The sequence below is a fragment of the Microcaecilia unicolor genome, chromosome 6, assembly GCF_901765095.1.
Source record: "Microcaecilia unicolor chromosome 6, aMicUni1.1, whole genome shotgun sequence".
In the NCBI taxonomy this organism is placed as follows: domain Eukaryota; kingdom Metazoa; phylum Chordata; class Amphibia; order Gymnophiona; family Siphonopidae; genus Microcaecilia; species Microcaecilia unicolor.
This window is the reverse complement of record NC_044036.1, coordinates 248894870-248913423: the sequence shown is the minus strand read 5'-3', so window position 1 is coordinate 248913423 and position 18554 is coordinate 248894870. Positions and strand designations below refer to the sequence as shown.

At 47.3% G+C, this 18554-nt stretch overlaps 1 protein-coding gene across 5 annotated transcripts in view; it reads right to left on the bottom strand.

Moving 5' to 3' along the window:
• The window catches only part of EHMT1 (euchromatic histone lysine methyltransferase 1), a 698071-nt gene that overhangs the window by 587161 nt on the left and 92356 nt on the right, over positions 1-18554 (bottom strand). For 4 of the 5 annotated variants that reach the window (XM_030207091.1, XM_030207089.1, XM_030207095.1 and 1 more), the window contains one exon: positions 15938-16067. The exons of the other annotated variant lie outside the window; for it this stretch is intronic. The gene's annotated coding sequence lies outside the window, so the exon portion shown is untranslated. The remainder of the gene's footprint in view (positions 1-15937; positions 16068-18554) is intronic. 5 annotated transcript variants of the gene reach the window in all.

Here is an 18554-nt window from a genome sequence, read left to right as displayed (position 1 = left end):
GCAGTACTCACCCAGGGCGGGACATAGAAATCCCTGACCTCAACACTGAAGCTCCAAACCGGGCCTCCGCCCGTGCAGCCACAGTCAAACGGTAATGCTTGGAGAATGTATGAGCCGAAGCCCAAGTTGCTGCCTTGCATATCTCTTCCAAGGAGACGGATCCGGCCTCTGCCATCGAGGCCGCCTGAGCTCTCGTGGAGTGAGCCTTCAGCTGGATAGGCGGCACCTTCCCCGCGGCCACATAAGCCGCTGCAATGGCTTCCTTGACCCATCTTGCCACTGTAGGCTTTGCAGCCTGCAGACCCTTACGAAGACCTGCAAACAGGACAAACAGATGATCCGATTTCCGGAAATCATTGGTCACTTCCAAGTATCTGATGATGACTCGTCTCACATCCAGATATTTAAGAGCAGAGTACTCCTCTGGGTAGTCCTCCCTACGAAAGGAAGGGAGACAGAGCTGCTGATTCACATGGAAGCGAGAAACAATCTTGGGCAGGAAGGAAGGCACTGTGCGAATAGTCACTCCTGCCTCAGAGAACTGCAGAAAAGGCTCTCGACATAAGAGCGCCTGGAGCTCGGAAACTCTTCTGGCTGAAGTGATAGCCACCAAAAAGACTGCTTTCAACGTCAGGTCTTTCAGAGATGCCCTCGACAAGGGTTCAAAAGGCGGCTTCTGCAATGCTCTTAGCACCAGGTTGAGATTCCACGCAGGCACCACTGAGTGCAGAGGAGGGCGCAGGTGATTAACTCCCTTGAGAAAGCGCACCACATCTGGCTGTGAAGCCAGGGAAGCACCCTTCAGGCGGCCCCTGAAGCAAGCCAGAGCCGCTACCTGGACTTTAAGGGAACTGAGCGACAGGCCTTTCTCCAGACCTTCTTGCAGGAACGCCAACACTGAAGAAATTGGAGCAGTGAAGGGAGAAAGTGAGCCTGCTTCACACCACGCTGCAAAGATACGCCAAACCCTGGCGTAAGCAGTAGAAGTAGAGCGCTTCCTCGCTCTCAGCATAGTGGCGATGACCTTGTCTGAGAAGCCCTTCTTCCTCAGACGCTGCCGCTCAATAGCTAGGCCGTAAGACCAAAGGGGGAGGGATCCTCCATCACCACGGGACCCTGATGTAACAGGCCCTGCTCCACTGGCAGTCGCAGAGGATCGTCGACTGAGAGCCTGATCAAGTCCGCATACCAGGGACGTCTGGGCCAATCCGGACCCACCAGGATTACCCTGCCGGGATGCTTTGCCACCCGGTCTAGCACCCTGCCCAACATGGGCCAGGGCGGGAACACATAGAGGAGCTCTTGTGTCGGCCACTGTTGGAGAAGAGCATCTACTCCCAGGGATCGAGGGTCCCGTCCTCTGCTGAAGAAGCGCGGCACTTGGCAATTGGCCGATGACGCCATCAGATCTAGGCTCGGCTGGCCCCAGCGCTTCGTGATGTCCAAGAACGCCTGAGCAGATAGCTGCCACTCTCCGGGCTCCAAGGTATGGCGACTGAGAAAGTCCGCCTTGACATTCATGACTCCGGCAATGTGGGCCGCTGAAAGCTGCTCCAGGTTCGCTTCCGCCCACTGGCAAAGATTCATAGCCTCCTTGGCTAGAGGGGCGCTCTTGGTACCTCCCTGGCGGTTGACATAGGCCACAGCCGTGGCATTGTCCGACAGGACCCGTACAGGCTTTCACACCAGTACCGGGATGAACTCCAAAAGCGCCAACCGAATGGCTCTGAGTTCCAGGAGGTTGATAGACCACTTTGCCTCTGCAGGAGACCAGAGCCCCTGCGCTGTCCTTCCCAAGCAGTGGGCTCCCCAGCCCGACAAAGAGGCGTCCGTCGTGACGACAATCCACTCTGGGGTCACCAGAGGCATTCCCGCAGACAACTTGTCTGTCTGCATCCACCAGCTCAGCGCCTTGCGCACTGCTGGGTCCAAGGGAAGGCGCACCGCATAATCCTCCGACATCGGAGTCCAGCGCTGCAGCAGAGATTGTTGTAGTGGTCTCATATGAGTCCTGGCCCAGGGCACTACTTCCATCGTGGCCGTCATAGAGCCCAACAGCTGCACATAGTCCCAAGCCCGAAGAGGAGAGGCTACTAGGAACTGGTCCACCTGAGCCTGAAGCTTGACAATCCGATTGTCTGGCAAAAACACTCTGCCCACTTGGGTGTCGAATCGAACTCCCAGATACTCCAGGGACTGAGTCGGGCGCAGCTGGCTTTTCTCCCAGTTGATGATCCATCCCAGGGAGCTCAAAAGAGCAACTACCCGGTCCACAGCTTTGCCGCACTCTGCATAAGAGGGGGCTCGGATCAACCAGTCGTCCAGATAAGGATGGACTTGTACTCCTTCCTTTCGCAGGAAGGCCGCGATGACCACCATTACTTTGGAAAAGGTCCGCGGAGCAGTAGCCAACCCGAACGGGAGGGCTCTGAACTGGAAGTGTCGGCCCAGGACTGCAAAACGCAGAAAGCGCTGATGAGGAGGCCAGATGGGAATATGCAAGTACGCTTCCTTGATGTCCAAGGATGCCAGGTACTCCCCTGCCTTCACTGCCGCTATAACAGAGCGGAGAGTCTCCATGCGAAAGTGCCGCACTTTCAAGGCCCGATTGACCCCTTTGAGGTCGAGGATAGGCCGGACAGAACCTCCTTTCTTTGGTACCACAAAGTAAATGGAGTAACGCCCCTTGCCAAGCTGACTTTCTGGCACCGGAACGACCGCACCCAGGCGGATCAGATTGTCCAAAGTCTGCTGCACTGCCACAGCTTTGACCGGAGACCTGCAGGGAGAGAGTACAAACCCGTCTTTTAAGGGTCGGCAGAACTCTAGCTTGTAGCCGTCTCTGATGACTTCCAGCACCCATGCGTCTGAAGTTATTGTGGTCCACTCGCCCAGAAACGAGGACAGCCGTCCTCCAATCTGCACTGGGGCGTGGACCAAGGCCCCGTCATTGGGTACGAGACCCTGGGGGAGGACCGGAGTGAGCACCTCCGGGACGGCGGTCTCTGCGAAAGGAATGCTGCTTGGGGGAGAAATTCCTCTTGAAGGAAGAGGGGGCAAAGGAACCCGACTTGCCCGGGCGGTACCGACGGGCTTCCTGCAACCGTCCTCTGGAGGTACCAGGACGAGTACTAGCCGCCCTGACCTCTGGTAATTTCTTGCCCTTAGACGTGCCGAGATCGGTCACGATTTTATCCAGCTCGACCCCAAAGAGCAGCTTGCCTTTAAAAGGCAATCTAGCCAGGCGGGATTTAGAGGCGTGGTCAGCAGATCAATGTTTCAGCCAAAGCCACCGCCGCGCAGAGATTGTCTGAGCCATGCCTTTAGCTGAGGCCCTCAAGACATCATACAGCAAGTCTGCCAAATAGGCTAAGCCCGATTCCAGGGCCGGCCAATCAGCCCTCAAGGAATGATCCGAGGGGGAAGCCCGCTGCACCATAGTCAGGCACGCCCTGGCCACATAGGAGCCGCAAACTGAGGCCTGCAAACTTAAAGCAGCCGCCTCAAAGGACGACCTTAAGGCCGCCTCCAATCTTCTGTCTTGGGCGTCCTTTAGGGCCGTGCCACCTTCCACCGGCAACGCCGTTTTCTTAGTCACCGCAGTGATTAAAGAATCCACGGTAGGCCACAGATAGGCCTCACGTTCACTCACAGCCAAAGGATAGAGGCGGGACATAGCCCTAACCACTTTAAGGCTCGCTTCCGGGACATCCCATTGAGCCAAAATTAAGGTGTGCATGGCATCATGCACGTGGAAGGTTCTAGGCGGGCGCTTCGTCCCCAGCATAATGGCAGAGCCAACAGGGGCTGAGGGAGAGACGTCCTCCGGAGAGGAAATCTTCAAAGTGTCCATGGCCTGTATCAACAGGTTGGGCAAATCCTCTGGGCTAAAAAGCCGCGCTGCAGAGGGGTCATCCGCTCCATCCGAGCGGGGATCCGTCTCCTCCAAGGAATCCGCAAAGGACCGTTGGGAGACCTCAGACACGCTGCCCTCATCTACATCGGAGGAGACAAAGTCCTCCAAGGCCTGGGAATCAACCCGAAGGCGTTTACCTCTGGGAACCTCAACCTCTTTACCAGACGAGGGAGCAGGGGCAGCGTTTTGCATGAGGAAAGCCTGATGCACCAGCAAAACAAACTCGGGGGAGAAACCCCCCAGACTGTGCACTTCCGCAGCCTGGGCAACAGCCCTAGACGCACCCTCAACCGGCGCTCGCAAGAGCGGGGGAGAGACATGCTGCGCATCCAAAATGGCGTCCGGCGCGACACTCCGCGAAGGAGCCACGCGGGAAGAACAGCGCTTAACTTTAGCCGCTTTTGTGCCGTCGCCCAAATTAAGGGCGTTCATGGCATTAATGTCTCCAACCTCAAGGGCGGCCCACGAAGAAGCCGTCCGAGCCGCGTGGCCGGCCAAGATGGCGGAGGCGAGGAGCGGGGGATGGGCGTTTATGGCGGGAAAAACCGCCACGCCGGAGGAAGGACCGGGACATTCATCGGTCACGAAACTGTCACCCAACAAGGGCGAATCAGGCTGTAAGACCCCCGCATCCCCTCTAGAAGCGCTCAAGCGATCCGGGGAGCGACCCTTTGCGCCCTCGTCCTCCGACGCCATATGCCACGAGGAGAAGAATCGGGAAACCCCCTGCCCGCTATAAAAAGGTAAAAATTACCTGCTGTCCGCTCCGAGCTGTAACGAACTGGTGTCCCAGTGAGTAGCTGCAATGAACGTTTAAATAAACGTCGAAATAAACGCCTTTAAGGACGTTTAAAATTTTTTTTTTTTTTTTTTTTCAACGGAGCCAGCGGGAGGGGGGAGAAAAGGAGGGACCTGGCACCACCAGGTTTGCACTTGCTCAAAAGAGCCCTCAACCCCAGGCACTCAACAAAACCTAAAAATTAGGCTTGGAGGCCTAGCCAGAGCTGCTGCTGTGTGTGACCACCACCTGCTGAGATAGAGAACATACTGAGGAGTTTCCGGCAGCACATGACCACATATAGGGAGGCAAAAGTTTGCTCTCTATCTCCACCTGCTGGTAGATGGACACAACCCACCAGTCTATGGATTGATCAGCTTGATGATATGGAAGAGTCCTTACCCAAGTTTAAAACATTGCTTAAAATCTACCTTTTCACTATTGCCTATGAAAACAAAGGACTTCAGGCTACATGATGACGCTTCGCCTGACAAACCACTTTATTAGGCTTTGGCATGTGCGATACAATTAAGAAAAAAAAGTAAATGTATTAGCGTTCCTTTTCTTTTCTTTCTCTTTGTACATTTCTAAACCACTTTGATCTTTATAGTAATGCCAGTATATCAAGTTGCAATAAGCAATAAAAGTCAACACAGACTCAACTAAAAGCCTGAAAAAAACAGAAAAGCTTTTAGGCACCTTTTTAAACCTAACATGTTAGACATGGATCATACTTCCACTGGTAGTTTCTTCCACACTAAAGGTCCAGTAACAGAGAATACACATTTCAATGTGGCTGCATACATTTGCTACAAAGGAAGAATCACCAACAAATGATATCATCTGATCTAAACACACAAGCCTGACGTCGATGCCGGGCAAAATAGTGGAAACTTCTATAAAGAATAAAACTACAAAACACATAGACAAACATGGCTTAATCGGACAGAGACAGCATGGGTTCAGCCAAGGGAAGTCTTGGCTCACTAATTTGCTTCATTTTTTTTGAAGGCATGAATAAACATGTAGATAAAGATGAGTCAGTTGATGTACTTTATCTAGATTTTCAGAAGGCTTCTGATTAATTTTCTCAGGAGTCTCTCATGAAGAACTTTAAGAGTCATGGAATAGGAGGCAAGGTTCTGGTGTGGATTAGGAATTAGTTATTGGGCAGAAAATAGAGGATAGAGTTAAATGGTCATTTTTCTCAATGGAGGAGGGTGAACAGTGATCTGTACTGGGTTGGGTGCTGTTTAACATATTTATAAATGATATGGAAATCGGAATGACAAGTGAGGTGATTAAATTTGCAGATGATACAAAATTATTCAAAGGTTGTTAAAACACATGCGGACTGTGAAATATTGAATCAAGACCTTAGGAAACTGGAAGACTGGGCATCCAAATGGCAGATGAAATTTAATGTAGACAAGTGCAAGGTGATGCAAATTGGAAAAAATAATCCGAATCATAGTTACCTCATGCTAGGGTCCACCTTGGGGGTCAGCACTCAAGCAAAAGATCTAAGTGTCATTGTAGATAATATGCTGAAATCTTCTGTCCAGTGTGTGGCGACGGCCAAAAAAGCAAACAGGATGCTAGGAATTATTAAGAAAGGGATGGTGAATAAGACCGAAAATACCATAATGCCTTTGTATCGCTCCATGGTGCGACCGCACCTTGGGTATTGCGTTCAGTTCTGGTCGCCGTATCTCAAAAAAGATATAGCAGAATTAGAAAAGGTTCAAAGAAGAGCGACCAAAATGACAAAGGGGATGGAAAGGCTGAAGAGGTTAAGGCTCTTCAGCTTAGAAAAGAGATGGATAAGGGGAGACCTGATTGAGGTCTACAAATTCCTGAGTGGTGCAGAATGAGAAGAAGTAAATTGATTTTTTACTCAGGAGAGGTGGAGTGCAGCACACTCGTGGACTAGGAATGCGTGCAGGGCCTCACCAAAAAGGAGGCACAGTAGATGTTAGACAAGTTGCAGCACTCTTTGAGCATGGATTAACGGCAAGCACAAAGTTGCTGAGAAGCATGATGAATTTATTAAGAGTGGATTTTGCAGACCTGGGGCAACTTTTGGAAGAGGCAAATCATCCACTAGAGGTACAGGAGGACTAGCAGGAGGTGGCAAGACCCAAATTGGGCAGCTGGAGAAAACAGCTGCAGCCCTGCAAAACAAGCTGGAGGACTTAGAAAATCACTCCCACAAGAGCGATTTACAGATCAGGGGAGTCTCTGAGGAGGAAGGAGTTGAGAATTGCATAAATATAGTGCAAGAAGTTATGTGCAGCCATTCTGACTGCAAGAGAGGAAGAGACACTCCTAGATTATCCAGTGAAAGTGGAAAGGGTCCACAGACCTTTAGGCTCCAAAAAGGGGAACTTGCCTCATGACATTATTGCATGTATGTATACTTATACAATTAAGGAAGCAGTGCTTAATGAAGTGAGAAAGATGGGTCACCTTAAACAGAAAGAGGTCAGATGCAACTCCTCCATTACACTGATAAGGAGGTAAGAGTTGAAAGAGATCAAGCAGAAAAGTGTGTTGAGAGAATGTACAATACGTTTGACTGCTTCCTTTTGGACTACAGTTTACTCTGAGTGGAACAACTCAAACTGCACACTGAGGTGGAAGCCAAGAAGGTTCTGGCAAAGAGTGCATTGCAGCAGAGAGAGTAGATCAGGCAAGCTGAACCCACCATGGTGAAAAAAAAGAAGTTCCAAAGTGGCTGCCTGCGTCAGAAGGTGTGAAGAGACCAAAGACATTTGCAGGGCACCTCTGGCAGACTTAAACAGTGACTGTGTCCTGGAATGAATGGCCAACCAGTTGCACGCCCTTGTTTTGTGTATAGGGGATGATGGAGTGATTTGAAAGTATGTGACATTGAAGGAGGAATAGTCAGTATGGAAGATGGGATGGATGGATTGGCATGGGATGTGGGAAAATAAGTGTGGTGAGGGGGGAGGAGGATGGTGACTTAATGATTATGTACATCACAGGGACTCTTAAGAGTGGGCGACCAGAAAAAAGTGTATGTCTCAGGATTTGGGGAGTTTAATTTGTGTCTCTGGTATTTCAGGGGCCAGAAGGGAAAGGGAAAGGAAAAGGAAGGGATAGGGAGTGGATGCAAATCGGTAGGCAGTCTAAGAGAAGAGCTAGGGGGTTTTATGAGTGGGAAAGAATATTATGGGAATAGGGCATTGTGGAGGCACTTGTAGGGTAGAGAGGGGTGACTTCCGTACAACACTGGACTCAAACAATAATTTGAAGGAAACGTATGACAGGAGCTGGTGGTGGATGGGGCAAAGGTAAGGAGGATATGAAAGGCACAGATAATGTGAAGACTAACACCTCTTTAACATTGCTTTTGATTTGTAACCACTCGCCTCCACCTACCCTCCTCTCCTCCTTCCTGTACACATTAATTGATTTGATTTGCTTACTTTATTTTTTGTCTTTTAGATTGTAAGCTCTTTGAACAGGAACTGTCTTTCTTCTATGTTTGTACAGCGCTGCGTACGCCTTGTAGTGCTATAGAACTGCTAAATAGTAGTAGTAGTAGAAGACTTGGATTGTGGATGGACTGGGATCCCCTAAAGCAGAGAAAGGTCCTGTCTACCCTGAAATGCATGCAAGTGGATATAGCACTGCTTCAAGAGACATCTGGATGATAAAGAAAATGCCAAACTCCATTAAGGATGGGTGGGTCATTGTCAGTACTCTTCTGGTCCAGTACCACAAAGGGAAGTAGTGGCTATTCTTATTCATATGAATATATCATTTAAAGAGCAACAAGATCTCTAGGATAAGAGAGTTAGATGAGTGATTGTATAGGAGGACATTTTGGGGAAGCAGATGATACTTTTGTCCCTTTATGTACATAATAAGTATGATAAAATGTTTTATCTGGATTTACAAAAAGAGCTGTTGGGAGTTCCAAGGGTTGGGCTAGTGATAGGAGACTAACAGTGTAGTAGACCCCTATTTAACAGAGACACCTAGGCGAAAAAGCAGCAGATCACTGGGGATGGGAGTGTTCCTCTGTAGTGGCTTGGGGCTGGTAGATATCTGGATGGTGCATGTTTCACACAGAGCAGGCTCCATGACCTGTTGGCATCGGAACACCAATTTTTTTTTTAAGTTCTACAGATGGAAATTGCCATATCAATACTCTCAGATCAAGCACTGGTGGTCATGTAGTGGGATTTTGCCAGACAGGAAACACTTAGTCTTTGGAAAATGCTCAGAGGCCTGGTGGATGACCAGGTCCTTCAGTACTGTTTACTAAAAAAATGAGAGGAATATTCCAAGTTTAAGCAATGACACTCGGAAACCCTTGGGTTGTTTTGGGAAACTGTGAAGGTGGCCCAAACTATGACCTTCCCTAGTTCCCCTCCCTCCCACTGTCACCAAGGCAGGGCCCATTGTTCTTCCGGGTCAGTGGCAGCACCAAAAGCAATGTGAAGATGCACAGTACCAATTTCCTACACGTACCACCACTAGTTCTGCTGTCACATCTCCTCTGATGTAAACTTCCTGCGTCAGAGGGGCATGACTGGCAGAGCTAGTGGATGGGAGAGAAGAGAGAGAGAGAGAACGGGGTAATGCCGGATGGGGGAGAAGAGAGAGAGAGAGTACGGGGTAATGCCGGATGGCAGAGAAGAAACAGAAAGAGAAAACGGGGTAATGCTGGATAGGTGAGAAGAGAGAGAGAGAGACTGGGGTAATGCTGGATATGGGAGAAGAGAGAGAGAGAGACTGGGGTAATGCTGGATATGGGAGAAGAGACAAGAGAGAGACTGGGGTAATGCTGGATATGGGAGAAGAGACAAGAGAGAGACTGGGGTAATGCTGGATATGGGAGAAGAGACAAGAGAGAGACTGGGGTAATGCTGGATATGGGAGAAGAGACAAGAGAGAGACTGGGGTAATGCTGGATATGGGAGAAGAGACAAGAGAGACGGGTAATGCTGGATAGGGAGAAGAGACAAGAGAGAGAGATAAAGGGGTAATGCTGGGTGTGGGGGAGAGACAGAGAGCAACAGACATAGAATAATGCTGCATGGAGGAGAAGAGACAGAGAGAGAAAGCTTAGAGTAAAGCTGTATGGGGAGGAGAGAAAGAGAGAGAAAGAACAGGGTAATGCTGGATGGGGAGAAAAGAGATAGTAATGCTAGATGGGAGAAGAAAGAGATGAAGTAATGCTGAATTAAGGAGGGGGGAGATGCTTGAGGCAGGAAAAGAGAAAGAGACGGAACAATGTTAATTAACAGGGGGACAGAGACTGAGAGGATATGCTAAATGGCAGGGAGAGAGACAGAGAGGAGATGTATGGCAAGGAGAGACATGGAAGAGTAAATGAAAAATGGTAAATAAGAGGAAGGGAAGAGGAGGAAGTGACGACACTGACAGGCATGGCAGCTTAATAGCATGGCTCTGCTGGGGCTTATAGAAAATAAAGCAATTCCCGAGATTTTGCTAAGCTCGCCGAGGTCAGAGTGGTGCGAGAGAGGGCCCAGAGTCATGCCGCCGAAGAGGAGCTTGGAAAGATTCCAATACACAGCGGAACAGAGTGAGAAATCGGAGTTGGATCCTGCGGGGCCAGGGTTGAAGGGAAAAAAGATGGCGTCAATCTCCTCTGACTCCGAAGAAGAGCATGTTAATGAAGGGACAGAAGGAACTGGAGAGATAACTAAGTCAGATGTGGTGGGCTGATTCCAGGACTTGAAAGCTGATCTGGCGGGAGTACGTAAGGATGTGCAAGATACACTGAAAGATATTAAAGCTGAAATTGGAGAACTGGGGACCCGTATTAGTGAGGTGGAAGAAGGAATCGGAACTTTTAGAACTGGTGTAGGGAAAATTCACAAAACTGTGACCACGGACGCTGCAGAAATACAGCAGCTTAAAGAGCAGGTGGAAGACCTGGAAAATAGATCTCGGCGATGCACCCTGAGGTTTAAGGGGATTCCGGAATTGGACATCTTTAGCAATTGTGAGCCAGTAATATGTGAGTTGTGCTTGCATATATTGAACCCAGAGGGCGAGAACCAACAGCCAGAAATTCATACTCAAAGAGCGCATTGAACTGCAGGCCCCCAGCGGGATACTGGCCTGAGAGACATTGTGGTGTGTTTTACAGATTATGCCACCAAGGAGCGGATTCTAACTAAAGCAAGGCAGCAGAAGGAGATCCTATGGAAAAATTATAAAATTGGAGTGTACCAGAACTTATTACATTACAAAAACTCTGATCTTTTCGAGAAGTCACGGAGTTTATGAGATCAAAGGGAATCCGTTACAGGTGGCTCTTTCCATTTGCGTTGTGGTTAACTGTGGAAGGAAAATCACGCAAAGTGAAGATCCCAGAAAACTGCGCAAAGCTCATGGTCGGAATTGAGTTCGTTGGGATGTATTGGAATTCCTGAACAGATAACGCAACCGGTGGCCTCTATGGTGCCTAGAGCGGACTCTGCATGGCAACGAGTGGTGGATCGAGGGAAGAAGTCACATAAACATACATCCTGAGGAAATTCAATTATTGAGGACTAGCTGTTGATCTTCGAGTTCATTGAGGACATTGTGCAGATAAGAAGCTCCCAGAGAGCAGCTTTCTAATGCGGACTAGAAATGGATGGGGGGGGGGGGGGGGGGAAGGTTGGGACAGGGAGTAGTGGAGTTGGCGGGTTTGGAATTAATATGGGGGATTGTGGGTAATGTATGTACAAATTCGGGAGTGGTATTGTGAGAATTTATATGGTGAAAGTGGTGGTGACTGGTGTGGGGGATAGCAGTAGGGGAGGGTGTTGTGGAAGGGGGATTTCAGGAGTTTGTTTGGGAGTGTTCATGTCTCCGGTAGAGTGAGTTGGTTCCTTCAGGATGCCTGATCCGATAGTACAGAGATCAGCACAAGGGAGGGGAGGGGAAGGGGGAAGAAGAAGAGGGGAGGGACAGGATAACAAAAAGGGGGTAGTCAGGGGGGCACTAATGGGAGTAACTTAGGACATGGGATAGAGGGACAAGGGGGAAGAATGGGGGGGAGGGATGGGTATTCAAGGAGTTGATTAGACTGAAGTGGGATGTGACATTTTTGCAAGAAACGCACTTAAGACCGCGAGATGTCCATCTGTTAAGACGTAGGCCTTTTCGGGAAGTGGTGGTTCATCAGGGAGGGGGAGCTAAGTGGATGGGGGGAGTGGCTATTTTATTAAGGCAGAGCTGTGGGTCTGTAATTCATCAGGAGTTTCAGGACTCAAGTGGAAGATGTGTGGTTCTAAGAGGAGTACTACAGGGCAAGGAACTTACATTGATTAATTTATATGCCCCGAATACGGGGCAGAGGGAATTTTTTCACACTTTGTTAGGAGAGCTCCAGAGATTTATTGGGGGACAAGTGGTGGTGGGTGGTAACTTTAATGTCGCCCCCGATGCATGCCTGGATCATTCCGCTGGGGGAGGGGGTATTATAGTGGTCCTGGTAGTAAAGCATTGCTGCAATTTTTGCGGGCGGTGGAGGTGGTAGATTGTTGGAGGTTGTTACCTGGAGTGCAGCGGAACTATACTTTTTACTCCCATGTGGCACAGTCGTATACTCGTATAGATGGATTATGGGTCCATCGCAATAGCTGGCATATGGTAGAGGAGGCTGAGATAGGGACTATTCAAATTTCGGATCATGTGCCAATGTGGATTAAACTTATTGGGATGGGCCATTGCAAGCGGCAGGGATTTTGGAGACTTAATGATTCACTATTATCTTATTTTTTAGACTTCTAGCATTTGTATGCAGGCACTTCAAATTGTGTTTTTTCCTTGGATCTTAGAGTGGAGTACTGGCCTAGTGGTTAGGGTGGTGGACTTTGGTCCTGGGGAACTGAGGAACTGAGTTCGAGTCCCACTTCAAGCACAGGCAGCTCCTTGTGACTCTGGGCAAGTCACTTAACCTTCCATTGCCCCATGTAAGCCGCATTGAGCCTGCCATGAGTGGGAAAGCGCGGGATACAAATGTAACAAAAAAAAAAGCTGCTTAGAGGTTGAAGGGGATAATGTGCATCCTTTATCCTGCTCTCTCATTAAGCACACCTGGCTTACTTTCAGCATTGGTGAAACCTCTCTACTGGGATTCACTACATGTCCTGTTTCAATAGTATCCTTCAAGGATACACCACACCGAACCATGCACTCCTGGGCGACTGTCAGCTCCCCCACTCCCCATTCTAGTTTAAAAGCTGCTCCATCTCCTTTTTAAAAGTGCCAGCAGCCTGTTCCATCCTGGTTAAGGTGGAGCCCATCCTTTCAGAACAGTCTCCCCCTTTCCCAGAATGTCACCCAGTTCCTAACAAACCTAAATCCCTCACCCCTGCACCATCATCACAACCAAGGATTGAGACTTCGGAGCTCTGCCTGCCTTTTGGGTCCTGTGTGTGGAACGGGGGATCATCTTTAAAAATGCTACCCTGGAGGATCTGGACTTCAGCTTTCTACCTAAGAGCCTAAATTTGGCTTCCAGAACCTCCCTCCCACATTTTCCTATATCACTGGTACCCACATGTACCAAGACAGCCGGCTTCTCCCCAGCACTATCTAAGATCCATTCTAGGTGACACGTGAGGTCTGCCACCTTCACACCAGGCAGGGAAGTAAAGGGTAAAAAGTAAAGGGTCATGGATTTGATATACCGCCTTTCTGTGGTTTACATTTATTATATGCAGGTACTTTCTCTTTCTCTTGTGGGCTAACAATGTAGGTTTTAGTACCTGGGATAATGGAGGACTAAGTGACCTGCCCAGAATCACAAGGATCTGAAGTGGGAATTAAACCTAGTTCCCCAGCCCACAACACTATACTAACCATTAGGCTTCTCCTCCACTCCAAGAAGACAGGAGAAGAGAGAAGAAATACAAAGAAACAGGAGACCCTGGAAAGAGAGCTACCTGAAGACAGGGATGCAGTAAGTAGAATGGGACCTACACGATTAGAAAAAATAAAATGGTCAAACAAATGTAGAGAAAAGAATTGTATTTTTAATTTAGAGTGAAGTAATGCTGTAGTGCTGTTAGTCCAGTTTAAATAAAATTTAAAAAAAAAACAGAAAATAAAAAAATACCTTTTTATTGGACTAATTCAATACATTTTTTTGGCTAAATTTCAAAGGCCAAAACCATTTTCCTCTGGTCAGATTTTGGCCTCTGAAAGCTAGCCAAAAAATGAGTTGAATTAGTTCAATGAAAAAGGCTTTGACCTTTTTTTTGTTTGTTTGTTAGTTTGTAATGTAATGATTGGAATGTGTCAGTTTTTGAAAGTTACATCTGTTGTCTTTATATTCTGCACAGTACAGGGAGACATACATCACTGTATCTCTTTCTCTGATGCTGGGAGTTCAGTTTAATTTTTGTCTATTTATTTCTATTTTTAGCTTGTGATTACTTATTCTGTACTTAGGGAGGGTCTATCTGTATTCCGCATGTGTGGAATCCAGCTTATTTAGTTTTCCCAATAGGTATATTGGTGTTTTACCTGTCCACTGCAATGTTTAAAGTTTTCCTAGGTAGGCCCTTGTTATGTGACTCCTGGAAGTTAGTGTTATTATGGTATGGTAGTATTGCCTTATAGGTCTTGAGTGACTTTTGTAAGGTTTTGTACTGATTCACAATATGCCAGGTAATGGATTTTCGATTTGGATTTAGTTCATGCCTTTCTCAATAATAGCTCAAGGTGAGTTACATTCAAGTACAGTAGGTATTTTCCTGTCTCTGGAGGGCATTCAGTCTAATTTTGTACCTGAGGAAATGGAAAGGTATGTGACTTGTCCAAGTGGCAGTAGGATTTGAACCCCCATTTCCTTGGCTCTAACCCTGTTGCTCTAACCATTAGGTTCAGCTAACACACATAATATATATTCTGAACATGTTTGGTAGCTCAATAATAAACTAAAAGCCAGCAGATCTGAAGCCTGGTGATTATTTTACAACCTACAAAAAAAAAAAAATAGGCAAATGGTTGCTGGTAACCATAGGATTTCTGTTACATTTGTACCCCACGCTTTCCCACTCATGGCAGGCTCAGTGCAGTTTACATGGGGCAATGGAGGGTTAAGTGACTTGCCCAGAGTCACAAGGGCCTGTGCCTGTGCCTGAAGTGGGAATCAAACTCAGTTCCCCAAGTCCACCACCCTAACCACTAGGCCACGGTTGCTCCTCCTCCTCCACATAGCCAACATGAAGATGATGGACTGGGGAGAGTGTGGTGGCAACTAAGGCTGACTTGCAACCAAGTATTACTGTATCTGCACATAATACCGCAAATACTTTTCTGTTTAATATGTTGCATTATTTCGGTGCATTGTTTAGATTTTTTGCCACATAATTCTCTGGAGTGTAGACAGATGACAGATGCTGTTAATAAATGGAATTCATTCTGATTAGAGAGCGGTGAATAGTGGAGTTCCTCAAAAATCAGTCCTAGGGCTGGTTCCCATTATCGTTGTGAAAGATATTGTGGAGGGGTTAGAACAGTGGTTCCCAATCTGTGCGTCATGGTAGCAGAATCCTCATTTAGGTTTCTAACTACAGTGTCAAAACTAAAAACAGGAGAGTGGAGGTATTGTTCCACGTAGACCAAGATGGCACTTTAACTCAGTCTGTGTGGGCTCAGTGGGAGGCAAGGCCTGCAACACTGTCAACTGGTGCTACAAGTCAACACTGTATGCAGTATGGAATAAAGAGGCAAGGATCGAGTCGTGAGAATGTTTTTCTGCTATAAAATGGGGTTGCGGGCAAAATAAATTTGGGAAGCACTGGTTTACAAGAACAGTGCTGTTGCTGTTTTTATTTCATTTATTATGCTTAGCAAATGCAACTATAAAAAGACAGCCAGCTGCAACAATCATAAGATATACGAAAAAGTGACCACCCCTGAGGAAGTAGAAAGAATGAGACATGATCTAAGAAAACGTAAGGAATAGTCACATGCTTGGAAATTACAAATCAAAGCAAAGAAGTGCAGAATTTTAGGATGCAGAAATCTAAAAGAATGTATATGGTGGAGAAGAAGTTGATGTGCATCAAAAGGAAAGAGACCGCAGGGCAATAGTGTCTGATAGCCATTAGTTAACCAAACAGTGTGACAAAGTGGTAGCTAGAGAAAGAGGGATGTGGAGATACATAAGAATGGGCATACCCAGCAGAAAATGATAAATGCTCATGTCTGTGTAGGAGTCACTGATGAGGCCTCACCTGGAGTACCGTATTCAAGTTCTGGAGGTCGTAGCTCAAAAAGACAGAGATAAGCTAGAGATCTTCCAGAGAAACACAACTAGGATGGTGAGGGTCTTCATTATAAATCAGATGAGATGAAACTCAGGGTCTAGAGGAGAGACAAGGGAGAAAAAAAGTCAGACATTAAAATATCTCAAAGGTATAAATCAGGGCTCAACAAATCCCGAGCACCAGGTCATCATGGCACCTAGAAATTGCATCCTGGCGCCCAAGATTCCATACACCCCCTCCCCGAAATATTATTTTTTCCTCTACCACAGTGCTGCCTGAAACTGGGATTTGAAACCACAAGACTTCCCCAACTTCCAACACCGCTTGGCTCAAATATATGGAAAGCCCAACCACAGTGCAGGACAGAGAGAAGCAGTTTCAGCTCGGTAACGAGTGAAGGTTGGAGGCATAGGCGCCCCGTATAAGAGGCTTGGGGAGAGCCCAACCGCGACCTTCCCCTCGCCGATGCTGCTTCCCCCGCCCCAAGCGAAGTGCTGGCAGCTCTCAGACGATGGTCCCTCCTTCCTTCCTCAGCTCCCCAACCGGCAGTCCTCCTTCTCTCCGTCCCCCCCCCCCCCCCCGCATACACACACACCCCTTTACTTTTCGTTGCAGCGACGTCAGTCAAGAAGAAGGCACGGGCTCGCCTCCTGATTCTCTCTTCCCACAGTGTCCCGCCCTCGCGGAAACAGGAAATGCATCATCAGGCAGGACACACTGTGTAAAGAGGGAAGAGAGAAGCAGGAGGCGAGCCCGTGCCTTCTTCTTGACTGACGTCGCTGGCACGGAAATTAAAAGCAGTAAACGCGAGGGGGGGGCAGGAAGGAGGGCTGTTGGGGAGCTGAGGGACTCCAGTCATACTTGGCAGGAGGAGACAGCCAGTTCCCACTTAGTCCCACAGTCAGGAAAGTCTCACAGACCGTGGAGGAGCCAGACTGCCTGAAAGAGTCCAGCCAGCTCCAGTGCAGATAAGTTAATGTACACAGAATGGATGTAAATTATCAGGGCCCACAGCAGCAGGACATTGAGCAGAGTTTGTCAGAAAGAAGACAAACGTGGTCGGCAAGCTCTGACATTTACCTCCAGCTAGAGCAACTGGCTGCCGTAGAAGAAAGGACCCACTGGAGTCAGGTTTCCTTGAAAACAGTTGCATATTCCTGTCACTTATACGAACAGCTAATCAGAGAGTGATGCAGTACGAATTAAGGAGTTTGTACGATCTAGATATCCAGTACCAATGGGAGTGCCACAACGCTCTGCACTGTCAGCTTTGCTGTTTAACCTATACATGTCATCATTGGGGAATCTCTTGAGTGAAATGCAAGTGAGTTGTAGAATGTATGCAAAAGATGTACAGTTTTTCTTCCCCATAATATCAGGAGAGGACTTATCTGAGAAAGATAAAAGTTATATGAATTGCATGGGGTGGGGATGGGGGCCTGGATGGAAACTAATAAATTATTGCTGAATCTGATGAAAGCTGAAATACTGATGATTGGGAAAAATACGAAGCATTTACTAGATGTTAGTTGTTTGTTGAATGGTACTTGCACAACAGCAAATAAGAAGTTTGGGTGTCATTTTGAATGCCCATCTATCTTTTAAGCAACAGGTGGGGCAGGTTGAGATCTGTTTTTAAATTAAAACCAGTGTTGTGTACTTATGACTTTCGGATCATGGTACAATGTGTAATTTTAACTAGATTGGATTATTGAAATGCTTTGTACTTAGGAATAGCTAAATCATAGGTTGGAGCACTTCAGGTGATTCAGAATGCAGTAGCCAGAATGATTATTGCAGGTAGCAGGTTTGCACATGTTAACAAAAAACATTACGTTGACTGCATGTAATGCATCGGATTCAGTATGAGGTTTTGCCACTGCATAAAACAGAAGACACTGAGACCAAAGCTAATAGAAAAACTAAATGCTCAGACAGCAAAGGTAGAAAACATTTTTTTATTCAGAATGTATTAATTGGAATGTATCAGCTTTTGGAAGTGTGCATCTGTGATATTTTGCATGCAAGTTTCAAATTTTCTAGTATTGCTGCATGCTGAGTCTGACATCTTCAGGTAACTTTCCAGTTCAGTATTTTGCCTTCATATCTGTTGTGCCATGTGTTTTTCATGTGTGATCAAGATGCAGTATTCTGCTAGCGTGTAGTATTTGCAGCCCTTTTTTTTTTGTTTGTTTCACTAGGTTGTGTACTGGTGTTTTAGAGCCCGGTGTAATTATAGTGCTGCCTTTCCACGCATAAGGTTGTAGCTCGTCCTGTCCTTGGAATTAGTGCTGTTATGGTTTGGTAAGGTTATGAGTGAGCTTTTGCACAAGTTTGTGTACAGTGTCTTGCAGTAGAGAGATTGTGTGTTGGCCTTACTGAGGTGGCACCAAAATATCAGAAAGGATGTAGAGCCTAAATCATGACACACTACCTCTTGAAGGATCTACATATGATCGTTAATAAAAGGAGCTCATTGTTAACACTATCCACCCTAAAAGGGTGTTTTGTGGCTCTACATGAGAATTGTGATATTATGATCCCTTGTTTCAAATTGTTGACAGTCTGCATTTTCCGTATGGGT